This window comes from Ursus maritimus, unplaced genomic scaffold (genome assembly GCF_017311325.1).
Source record: "Ursus maritimus isolate PB19 unplaced genomic scaffold, ASM1731132v1 scaffold_18, whole genome shotgun sequence".
NCBI lineage: Eukaryota > Metazoa > Chordata > Mammalia > Carnivora > Ursidae > Ursus > Ursus maritimus.
In genome coordinates this window covers 4,062,780-4,076,121 of record NW_024424230.1, presented here as the reverse complement: position 1 = coordinate 4,076,121, position 13,342 = coordinate 4,062,780, and the positions used below count along the sequence as shown (strand labels likewise).

General features: G+C 38.0%; 1 protein-coding gene across 1 annotated transcript in view; it reads left to right on the top strand.

Moving 5' to 3' along the window:
- The window catches only part of ZNF407 (zinc finger protein 407), a 442,536-nt gene that overhangs the window by 314,665 nt on the left and 114,529 nt on the right, over positions 1–13,342 (top strand). The window lies entirely within an intron of this gene.

The following is a 13,342-nucleotide window of genomic DNA, read 5'->3' as shown; positions in this document are numbered from 1 at the left end:
GCTGTTTAATTCAATATAATTTATATATTTTAAAAATTTACACACCCTCACATTCATATCTTGACCCCGACTAACATGCAATTTTGTATGAGAGAAACACGGTAGGCGTTGGCAGGTCTTACTGCTGATAGTGCGTTAACAGTTATTGTTTCCGTTGAAACCCTTTCTGGAAGAAGAATGGAACAGGTTCTTCAAATTATAGGGGAAGTTTAGGAATACTATTTAATTAGTATTGAAATTTAGTTCAGAAGATGTAAAGTGTACATTATCAATCATTCGCAATTGTATTTATTTCTGTTTTCATTGTACCAGCTAGCAGGTTTTCCTTGTTTTGAGTTTTTATTTTGAAATACTTTTAAGCTTACAGAAAAGTTGCAAAAATAGTGCAGCGTTCCCAAATATCCTTTGCCCAGCTTCTCCAAATGTGAGTGTCAGGTATAACCATGACAGGATTTCCGAAACCAAAGATACTAGCGTCAGTGCGAGACCATCTGCTAAGCCACATCCTTCGTTCACATCTCACCAGGTCTTCTGCCTGTTGTTTTTCTTTTTCCAGAACTCAGCTCAGGGACTGACGTGCCCTCTAGTTCTTGTGTCTCTTCAGTCTTTCATTGTCTCTCACAACCTTGATGCTTCTAACCAATAGAGATCAGTTATTCTGTAGAATGTTCCTTGTTTTCCAGTAGTCTGACGTGTACTCATGATTCAGTTAAGGTTCTTTAAGCGTCTCCCAGAGTAGAGGTGCAGCACATCAGGGTATGTTATGGCGGACGGTGTAAACTGGACCTGTTGAGTGAGGCGGTGTCTCCATATTTCTCCACTACAGACCTACTGTTTTCTCCGTATTAATTAATACACATCTCCGGGGAGATACTTCCAGATTATGCAAATAGCCTGTTTCTCCTCAAGCATTTGCCCACTAATTTTGACATTCATTAGTGGATTTTGCCTACAACAGGGTCTGTGGGGTTTTAGCAGTAATACTCTCTTTCCCTCGTTCCTTCTGTGTTTAATTGGAATTCTTCTTTAAGGAATATCTGTCTCTTCACTCCCAATTATTTTTTTATTCAATTTATTTTTACCAATATGGATTTATTATACTCGTGGTTTACAATTCAGTATCATTTTTATTTCTTAGTCAAATTGCTCCAGCGTTGGCCATTGTGAGCTCCTTCCGACAGGCGTCTGTGCCCTTTGGGGTGCCCCATCCTCACTAGCACTTGGGACTGTTGGGTTTTCTCAGCCATTCTAATAGGAGTTTGGTGGTATTGAGTGGTTTTAATTTGTATTTGGTCACTACTGATGTTGATTGTCAGTGCTTGTTTGCCATCTGTATATTTTCTTTGATGAAGTGTCTTTTGAAATAGTTTTCCCCTTTTCTCATTGGGTTACTGAGTTCTAGGAGTTTTTAATGTGTTTTTGATACAAGGCCTTTATCAGATAGATGATTTTCAAATATTTTCTCTCAGGTTGCTACTTGCCTTTTTTTCCCTCTTTTCAGTGTCTTTCACAGAGAAAACTTTTTTTTTTTTTTTAAGATTTTGTTTATTTATTTGACAGAGAGTTAGAGAGTAGAAGTAGGCAGAGTGGCAGGCTGAGGGAGAGGGAGAAGCAGGCTTCCCGCTGAGCATGGAGCCCGATGCGGGGCTTGATCCCAGGAGCCGAAGGCTTTTTATTACAGTATATTTTTGTAATTGTTCTATTTTATTATTAGTTGTGAATCTCGTACTGTGCCTGATTTGTAAATTAAACTGTATCATAGGTATGTATGTATGTATGTATGGCAATTCGGTACTATCTGTGGTTTCAGGCATCCACTAGGGTTCTTGGAACATGTGTCTTGTGGGTGAAAGGGGACTTCAGAATTCATGAAGTCCAGTTTATTGATGGCTTTCCTCATGGTTTGTACTTTTGATGTGGTATCTAAAAACTGTTTGCCTAACCCAAGTTACAAAGGTTAACTCCTGTATTTTCTTCTGGAAGCTTTATGTTTTCACATTTACTTTGCATATGTTTATATCTGTTATCTATTTTGAGTCAAATTTTGGATAACATGAGGTACAGGTTGAGGGTTTTGTTTTGGTTTGGTGTTTTTTTGAATATAAGTGTCTTTTTTTTTTTTTTGAGCAACATTTGTTGAAAACCCTGTGCCTTGCACTTTTGTTAAAAATCAGTTGACAGTATTTCTTTGAGTCCACTTCTTTCCTCTCTACCACCATGACAGTTTCTAAAATTAAGCATGCATGTGTCTTAAATTTTATCCTAAAATTCCCATAATTGGATATATATATATTCATAATATTTATAAGTATATTTATTCCCCTTCAATTTCACATACCCCTGCTCTTCTTTTCTCTGTGACCTAACATGAATTCCTTGACAGTCTAATGTGTCCCAGTCTCGTCCTTCTCCTGAATGACTTTATGACTTAGGGTAGATTATTGTGTCTGTTTGTTATAATCAACCATTCAAAAAAACCTTATGAACAAATAAAGTGAGATATGCATATTTACGTTCCGAATATAGTGCCCAGTGAAATTATTGTTCCTTAATCCTTTATATTATTGAATAAGAAAAGCCCTTCACTTTTTGCTTACGATATGATTCTTCTCTGGTTGGTTTTACCATCATAATAAACAGTACTCAGTAATTTAGTATTTTATATTCACCAGATTTTTCTTCTTTTTCTTTTTTTTTTGTTTCAAGTTTTTATTTAAATTCCAGTTAGTTCACATATAGTGTAATATTAATTTCTGGTGTAGAATTTAGTGATTCATCTCTTACATACAACACCCAGTGCTCATCACAACAAGTGCCCTCTTTAATACCCATCACCCATCTAGCCCCCACCCCAGCCCATCTCCTCTCCAGCACCCTATAGCTTTTTCTCTATAGTTAAGAGTCTGTTTTGTGGTTCACCTCTCTTTTTTCCCCTCATGTTCACCTGTTCTGTTTCTTAAATTCCTCATACAAGTGAAATCATATGGTATTTGTCTTTCTCTGACTGACTTATTTTTCTTAGCATAATATACTGTAGCTCTATCCACATCATTGCAAATGGCAAGATTCCATTCTTTTTGGTGGCCAGATAATATTCCCGTGTGTGTGTGTGTACCCTACATCTTTATCCATTCATCCGTCCATGGACATTTGGCCTCTTTCCACATGTGGCATTTGTTGATAATGCTGCTGTAAACATCAGGGTGCATGTATCCCTTCGAATCAGTATTTTTGTATCCTTTGGGTAAATACCTAGTTATGCAATTGCTGGGTCATTGGGTAGTTCTATTTTTAATTTTTGAGGAACCTCCATACTCTTTTCCAGAGTGGCTGCACCAGTTTGCATTTCCACCAACAGGGCAAGAGGGTTCTCCTTTCTCTGCATCCGCGTCCACATTTGTTGTTTCCTCTGTTAATTTTAGCCGTTCTGACAGGTGTGCAGTGATATCACACTGTAGTTTTGATTTGCATTTCCCTGATGATGAGTGATGTTGAGCATCTTTTCATGTCTCTGTTAGCCATCTGTATGTCTTCTTGGGAAAAATGTCTATTCATGTCTTCTTTACTGGATTATTTTTTTTGGGGGGTATTGAGTTTGATAAATTTTTTATAGATTTTAGATAATAACCCTTCATCAGGTATGTCATTTGCAAATATCTTCTCCCATTCAAAGGTTGCTTTTTAGTTTTGTTGATTGTTTCCTTCACTCTACAGAAGGTTTTTATCTTGATGAAGTCCCAATAGTTCATTTTTGCTTTTGTTTCCCTTGCCTCTGGAGTCATATGTAGTAAGAAGTTCCTATGAGGTTGCATCAACTCCATTTACAATTGTACCAAAACCCATAAGATACCTAGGAATAAACGTAACCAAAGAGGTAAAAGAGCTGTACTCTGAAAACTGTGGAACACTTATGAAAGAAATTGAAGATGACACAAAGAATGGAAAAAATTCCATGCTCGTAGATGGGAAGAACAGATCTTGTTAAATTGTCTATACTTCCCAAAGCAATCTGCACATTTAATGCAATCCCTACCAAAATACCACCAGCATTTTTCACAGGGCTAAAACAAACAATCCTAAAATTGATATGGAACCACAAAAGACCCTAAATAGCCAAAGCCATCTTGAAAAAGAAAAGCAAAGCTGGAGGCATCACAATTCCAGGCTTCAGGTTATATTACAAAGCTGTAATAATCAAGACAGTGTGGTAGAGGCATAAAAAAAGACATAGATCAGTGGAACAGAATGGAGCACCCAGAAATGGACCCACAACTATATGGAAAATGTAAAAGCAGGATAGAATATCTAATGGAGAAAGACTGTCTCCTCAACAAACAGTGTTGGGAAAACTGGACAGCTCCATTCAAAAGAATGAAACTGGACCGCTTTCTTACACCACGTACAAAAATACATTCAAAATGGATGACAGACTTAATGTGAGACAGGAAACCGTCAGAATCCTAGAGGAGTTCACCATAATTTTCTCACTAGCTAAGAAGTCACTTTAAAAATTTACTCCTACTATCTCATACCCACTAGAATAGCTACTACGAGAAAAATAAAATAAAATAGTGTTGGCAAGGGTGTAGAGAATTTGAAACCTTTGTGCACTGTTGGGAATTTGAGATAGTATAGCTACTATGGAAACAGTATGGTGGTTCCTCAAGAAATTAAAAATAGAACTACCAAATGATCCAGCATTCCCACTTCTGTGTATATATGTACCAAAGAAATGAAAGCAGATCACGCTCATAGCACCATTATTTACAGTAGCCAAAAGAAGCAACCCAAATGCCCATCAACAAATGAATGGATAAAGAAAATAGATAATATATAATCTGTAAATTATATTATGTAATTATAAATATAATTATATATCATTATAAATTACATTATATGTAATAGGTATATAATTATATAATACATACATTGGAATATTATTCGGCCTTAAAAAGAAGGAAATTCCAACACTTTCCACAACGTAGATGAACCTTGAGGATATAATGCTGAGTGAAATAAGGCAGACACAAAAGAAAAATACTGTACGATTCTGCATATATGAATATGAGGTCCCTGGAGTAGTCAGATTAGAGGGACGGAAAATAGAATGATGGCTGCCAGAGGCTGGGGAGAGGAGACACGGGAGTTGTGTTGTTCAGTGGGTACACTTCCACTTTGGCAAAATGAGAATGTCTGGAAATTGATGAAACAACAGTAGGAATGTGCTTAACACCACTGACCTGTACACTCACAGGTGGTGAAGATGGTAAATTTTACTTTATGTGTATTTTACCAGAGATAAAAATTTTTTAAATTACAAATACCAAAAAAAAAATATACTTATTTCTTCTCTATTTCCTGCATGGATGCGTAGCAGAAAATATTAAATAGGTATCTCTGTTGATCTGGGGTGATTAGGGAAGGAAGTTGATTGGGATGGGAAAATGAAAATGGGGAAGTTAATACAGAAATTACGCTAATTGGCTTGAGACTCTAAAATTAAATAGACCAAAAAGATGTCATATGATACATGTTAATCAGCATCTGAAATATATAAATCGAGTAAATTTGCAAAGTTAATTTATTCAGGAAAAATATGAAGAAGCAAAATATTTTAGCTTATATAGACATGCTTACACTTTTTTATTTTTCTTTTTTTTTCTATTTCTAACTAAGATTAAAAACACTTAAATACATTCTTTTAATAGATGAAAATCCATCATAGTAAAGTAGTCACTTAAATCACCTAATAGCTTTTATTGCAGCAGAATATAGCGTAGGCCCCAACTAGATAAAATCATGGTTTTGATGGCTGGTCTAGATACTTCTTAAAAAGCTCCGCTCAGACAGGTTCACTCTTGTCACCGCTATTAGTGCCATTTGTTGAGTAGCATGTCAGTGTGATTGGCACAGAGTCATTCTTTCATCTTATGAAAAATCATAATTTTAATGCACGCTTAAAATAAAAACCTCATGTAAGTGATTTCCTGTTTATAAGAGAAAAGGCAAGACTCCTTTGCAATTAGTATAGATTATTCACATTGCATGGAATGTAAAATTTTATTTTCTTTTTTGGGGAGAGAACTTCTTTTGGGGAACTGCCTTTCAGGACTTCCTCCACATTTGTTGTCTGGTTCATGAAGTTAGAATGGACTGTAATACCGGTTCTTTGCAGATGTTGGCCAGGGACAGATTTGGATTCTGTTGGCTTTAAACAGAATCTGCGTCTCAAACTAATGAAGTAGATCCTTGAATCTTGGGGTAAGGTTTATGCCATTAAATCTCTTTTAGTGATAAATGTCGTGCAGTGATTAAATAAGTTAATATTTGTAAAGTACTTAAAATAGTGCCTGGCATATATTAAGTGCTCTGTAAGTATTTAATTAATAAAATATTGAACTGAAATTACTCTGTGTCTTCTGGGTTCTTTTTAATTGTGCCAGTAGGTGCTGCTCGTGAGTGACAAGAGTGGCTATTCCAAGTTATATTTTATAGTAATAGGGGCCTGGATTGATGGCATAACGTGCATGTTCAGGTTTATATACCTGAGTCTCATGATTAGAAGCAAGACTGTTTCTAATAAAAAGACTGTTTACTTTAATGACTTTCTTAATATAAAATGACAGAGACATGAAAATGCCCAGATAGTTCTCTTGAAATTTCAGAGTACTATTTGGTAAATACTACAGCTGGTTTCACCTAAGTTTTTATTTTTTAAAAAGGTACCAGTCTCACGGCCTTTCTCACTTATCAGGCAGTAAAGTACCATATTTTAACCCTCTTTATGTTGGCAGCTAAATACTTCCTGAATCTCTTGACATTTTTCTGGAGCATCCAGTCAGTACTGAACTGTGGTACTCCCTGGTGTTTTACAGATAACCCATCGATAGGATTCAGCTTCGTTAAATGAACCCTGATTCTCAGGCAGAACAGCCTTCACGTGTACATCGAGGGCCAGATAAAAGCAGTGCCAGCTGTAGTCCCTCTCGTGCACGTGTAATTGTAATGTGAGTGAATAACCTGTAAGCACTCTTCCTATGGGAAGTGAGTGTCGCAGACCGTGTTTGCTGCAGGGACGGAAAGGTGCTGGAACTTCTGCCGACATAGTTGGTATACATGAAGCTGATCGACCTGAGTTGTGGGAAGGCAAGTGGATAGCACTCGGCTTTGTAAGAACTGGGGAGTAAGAGGTGAGAAGCGAGACAGCCTGGATGCCGAGCAGCTAGAAGTGGCCATAGGGTCGATAAAGGGGTTGTGAGGGCATTTAGCTGAAAGTTGGATTGCAACGAATGTGCAGTAAAATGCTGAAGAACCAAGAGAAAAACAGGCTGGCCCTTTAAATGTGGCTGGATAACACTTCGAATTTTTTTTGTTTTACTTTAATGTTATTCTAATATACCATCTTTGTCCATTTTTCTGGCCTTTCCCCCTGTATGTAATGAGGAAAGTTTCCTATGATGTATGCTTTTAGGTCATGAATCTTTTACCAGTTAAAGAAGTAATTTTGGTTTTAGATATGTTTCTGTTATAGTACTTAATATATTTTCTTTTTTACCCCAATTTCTCTGTCTGTGTCTAAGACATTGTGTTAGAAAGACATTTTTAAGATGTTTTATGTTCAGTTTGAACATACCAAATTTTTAATATCTTTTTTATATTGAAAAAGACAGTTGAAATCCAGGGCTGTATATTTTTATTATTTATGGTAGAATCAACTTGCATATGTTCATCTTCTAGGCATTAAGATGTCTACATATTCACCTATGACATTAATATAGATACAATCATTTTACTCAGCATATAAGAAACAATACTTTATTATAATAATGCAGATAAAATTGAATGTGTTTGACCTAAAGGTTTTGAGTTAGACCCCAAGTACAGCCTGCTTATTTATGCGGGCATTTGATCTGTGTGTATTTTTGGTTATGCTCCATTCTTGTATGTTCGTGCTCTTGTCAGTGTCCCTCTGAGTTAGTCCCGTGCTTCCACACAGTGAGGGACATGACCATCCTCCCTACCCGCAGTTTCTGTCTCCTGAGCAACTATGAGTTCCTGTGAGATTTCCTCAAGTGTGTCACTCTTTCGCTTTACTGCTAAGGCAGCCATGGGTCTTGTCTCTCATATGAATCCTTATGTGAAACCCCAAACTGTAGAGTTCTAGAAAGCTGTGATATGCTGTTTGCAGTTACAGGATTTCATCCTGTAGAATCTGATCAGCAAGGCACCAACCAGTTTCAGAATCAAAGTGGTCTAACCTTTCCCTAATAGCTCCAAGCTGTTCCTGAAAAGCATTCTCACTGTCTCTGATGACGACCTCTGAGTTCTCTCACTGAGAAGTTAAATTAGTAATTACTAAACCTTTTTAGTGGGGCAGGTTTTGTAAACTTTGTTGAGTTCATGAGATATTCTTCTGCTTCTTAGTATGTTGCAAAACACATTTTAAAAGTCCTAAAGTGACTAGAAATTAATTTTGTCTGAGAATCCGTAACTACTTTTGTGTTCAGACCTACCAGATCGCCACCAAACAATTATGGAACTTTGTCCACCCACGACGAGCCCAACATGCTATGCTGTAAGCATCAGAGACAGAGGAGTGAACAGCACAGGCTTGGTCCTTGCCTTAATAGGGACTGCTGTTTTAATGGAGAATAGGCATTAATTGAACAACCATGCAAATAAACACCCAGTTGCTATCTAAGGCCAACAAAGATAAGATCGAAGGTGCTTTGGGAAGGCATCAGGGGAAGTGATCTGTGTAGGGCACCGAGTGAGACTCCTGCCTTACACCTCACTCTTGAAAGAGGGTAAGAGTTACGTGGGAGAGAACGTTCCAGGCCGCAGAACATCATGGGCCCCAGGAAAGAGGGAAATTGTTGTAATAATACTTTTCTAGTTGACTTAATCTTATTAAGCCTTTTCCACAATATATTTTTTCCTACTCTTTATAGAGTATAGGAAAGATGTAAAAAGAAGCATTGAATTCACTCCATTTTATTCTAAATAATTTGCCACATTATATGTGAGAATAGCGATTACATGTGAGCACTCACTTTGCCAAATTAGTGGGCTCTGTTTAAGAGTATCATCTCATTTAGGGGCGCCTGGGTGGTACAGCGGTTAAGCGTCTGCCTTCGGCTCAGGGCGTGATCCCGGCGTTATGGGATCGAGCCCCACGTCAGGCTCCTCTGCTGTGAGCCTGCTTCTTCCTCTCCCACTCCCCCTGCTTGTGTTCCCTCTCTCGCTGGCTGTCTCTATCTCTGTCGAATAAATAAATAAATAAATAAAATCTTTAAAAAAAAAAAAAGTATCATCTCATTTAATTTCCCAAACCACACGATACTACCGTCCTTCCCAGTTTAATGGAGAGGGAGAACATGAGGTTACAAGGCTGGCGAGGCATGTGGAGCCGGCCCCTGGTTTCAGCGTGGCCGCCAAGATGCTGCTGCTTGAGAAAGCCAGGCTGTGTCACGTGTGATGCTTGGGTCTAATGTCACCATCTCAGGAGTGTTGGATCAGTGAGGATTCCCTTACAGAATCAGAACTGTTACGAGAGCTGAAGAATAAGGGATTTATGATAGAGATTAGACCTTTTCTAACTGTGGGAGTTAAATAAAACCTTAAAAGTGGTCCTAGTGGAATCAATCTGGTTTTATGTATGAAAATTCACTTTCAACCCAGAAGTTTTTCATGTGTCTGCCATGTCTCACGAACACCGCATGTTGGATTTTCGTGGCAAAATGCTGCTTTCTGATATACCAGGCAGATAGTGAGTTACACTGAAGACCAAATCATGAAGATTAAGTTTTAAAACTTTAAGAAACAATTGGACTTGAGTCAATCCTTAAAATTTCACAGGTATTTACCTGCTCTTAAATGGAGACCATGGGAAGACGTGCTAGAGCTCATCAGGACTCCGCCTGCTGGCCTGCGTGCATTATGCTCCCCAGTATCCACAGCTCTCGCATCCTGACATTTTCTGTGTGACGCTCACGGTCAGAGCTTCTGTGCGCTTCGTGAGAGCATTGTCATTTTAATAAAATCCACTCCGGTAGTTTTTATCCATTCCAGTAGTTTCACCATTCCTTACGAATGGCCCACATAAAATTCAGAATTCTTAACCTTTCTCCTTTGGCTCCTTTTAGAACCTTTAGCTTAGGACATATTCATCTCTTATGTCCCTGCAGTCACCATAGTCTTCCTAACATGTCTCCACAGACATGGTGATTTCATCCCCAAGCGTCATGTGTTCACCACTAATATGGTATCTCTATGAAGAGTATTTTGGACCACAGTACTAATCTAACTAATTTTTATCATACGCTCATTAAAAATCTAAAATTTAGTCCTTCTGTATCAGCTGCCTTGGGTGGATTCCTAGATAGTATTTATTAGGGTGGTTTTTCCACCTATTTCTTGACTCTCACTGTGATATTAACCTTTTATAATTAAGACGCTCTGTCTCTTTGACACACAGTATGCCCTTTTAGTTCTTCTTAATCTTTTTTTTTTACCTCCAATCTTTTTTATTTTAATTTTATCCATTTACTCATGTACCACTTCGTTGGTACCTTTCAAATGCTAAATGCTGTCCCATTTATCCTTAGTAACCATGCTGAATTTTTCTGTCCTTTTTAATATTTAGGTTTTATTGGATGAATGTAGATTGCACCTTCTCTAACTGTGTCTTAAATAATTGCCACTTAAGGGAATTAAGAACTACAAGGGAAGGAAAATGCTGACCCATAGACTAAGCAGAGGGAGAAAACGTTCCCACTGGGTCTAATTTCCTAAGAAGGACCATCAGGATAGTGGCGAGGGCCTGAAATTATGGTCTGAATGACCTCTAGAAAATGATCAGTCCACAAAGGAACTTGCCTGTGTTTGCACCAAGCAAAATAGGGATAGGTGGTAGTCACCCCACTGAAGAAAGACAGCTAGCTCCCTTGTCCTTGGCTGGGTTATAAAAGCACAAGGAGAGAAAATAATCATTTAGACCCCAGAGACAGAATTGACATTGCTGGATAAAACGTGATCTGAGGTTGTGAATATAAGCTGGTGTAGGGATGGATACCTTTGATCCAGGAGAGGGGGCTAATAACGTATCTTTAATTCTAAACTTGCATTTTTGATCATGTACCATCTATTATTTTAGGACATAATTTCTGTTGTTCGTAATGCGTAGACATTTATCTGAACATGCATACCTAAAACATCCATTAGACTTTTTACACTCTGTGTTTCTCATGTTGTTTGTCATTCTGTAACTCTGGACTCTTGAGAGTGAATATACTGAAGTAAATGAGGATTGAAATCCAAGAAGACTGACCTTCATTATGAGACCTTTATATATCGATATCATCACTCTGGTGCTTCCCATTTAAAAACAAAGTAAAGGTAACAAGTAAAGTTTTTGTATATAATAGCATTCATTAGCTCAGTAATAATTTGACCAGAAGACCAATGGAGAACTATTATAAACAATTAATTGTGTTTTCAAAGCTTTTATTTATCAACCCCAGACACTTAATAATTGAAGTGTGAAGGAGAAAGACAAAGAAGTAGATTCAAATGATTAAGAAGAAAGGTATTAAATCTTTGTTCTAAAAATATTTATATGAATTGAATTTTTATTTTAAATTCTTACATAGTCAAGTGATGATGGAGACAAACTTCATAATATTTGTATGACCTCACAGTTAGAGAAGACCTAAAAGACAGAACCGAAAAGGGAAAAAGAGTAAACAAAGCTTCACAATCAATTATGAGAAATATTTGCAACATGTAAGGCAGAGCCAGGATTAATATAATTAGTATTCCCACAGAAGGTCACTATTCCTAATTTACCAAAACCTTTCTCAAATGGATTTTTTTTTTTTTTTTTAAAGACAAATCTAGGGACACCTGGATGGCTCAGTAGGTTAAGCTTCTGACTCTTGGTTTTGGCTCAGGTCATGATTCCAGGATCGTGGAATGGAGCCCTGAGTGGGGCTCCATGCTGAGCGTGGAACCTGCTTCAGATTCTCTCTCTCCCTCTGCCCCTCCCCCCCGCCACTCCCTCTCCAAAAAAAAAAAAAAGAAAAGAAAATCTGAATAACCATTTTAAAATGCAGATTACCAACACGTATACATGAAGGTGTTTAACCTCACTAATTGTCAGTACTTTACAACAAGAAGATGCCAGTTTTCAACCGTTGGCAGAAACGTAAGAGGTTGAAAATGACCTGTGATGGAGCGTATTCCATACAGTGGACAAATACGCAGCTGTTAAAAATGAGCTGGATGTATATGTATTGACCTGTGATGCATGATTACACCAAGAAGTAATTACAAAGAAATGGGCCTGCTGTGACTATTTCTTTCTTCAAGAAGGAGAAGGAGCCCACCCCGCATGTACGTTTGTCTGAGCATGAAGAGTCATGTAGATGACATGCGTGAACTGTTAATCCTGGCCGTCTCAGGGGGTACGTTTAGATGGTGACTGGACCCTGTGCATTTTTTTCTTTATACAAGTCTGTATTGCAATGGTTTGTTTCCATGACAAACGCATATTATTTCTATAATTTAGGGGCATCTAAGAAGTTATTAAAATGGTATGCTGAAAGTGTCCCCAGTTTCATTTTTTAACATATGTACTTGTTTAGAAAAAATGATGGGCCTAACAGTGCAAGCTTTTCTGTATTTTTTACAACATGTTGCTTTTTAACATCAGAAGGGAAGGCAGTGAATGCTGTTAACACTCTTCTAAAGACCTCAGTAATCAGAATTAAGGAAATAGAACCCTCTTCTCCAGTTCTGTCAAGATTGCCAGCATGGGATGGTGAAAAAACAAAAACAAAAACAGTTGTCTAATAATGCGATCAAGCTGCTTTTGAGTCAGCCCGAGTCCTCCCTCACGGCACGCCTTGTGAAACTTACCCCGCATCTGTCGCCTTTAGGTGTTGCTTGTTATGTGTAAAATGTGTTTAGAAACCTATCTGGTCATGGATGTTACGAGAATTAGCTTCTTAGATTATGGCCAGTCTCTTTGCAATGGTTCTTAAACAGTACTTCCGTTTAAGTCATCCGCTAAGGTTCCCCCACGATTCTGAACGTTAGAGGCAACGAATCAGTCCCCTTGTCCCGTGGGGCAGGGAGTTGTAGACAGCACATGTGACTCCTGCCCTTACGGGACTTGGTGCGTGAGAGAAGCACGCAGTAACCCTCCATCGCAAATAGGACTTGCAGCCACAGTGGGGACATCTGCTTGGAGAAAGAGCTCTTCTGACAACGTGTGTCAGGGGAGTCAGAGCTTCGGGGTAGGGGGTGGGGTGACAGGCCTACCTAGGAAACTGACCTTTCC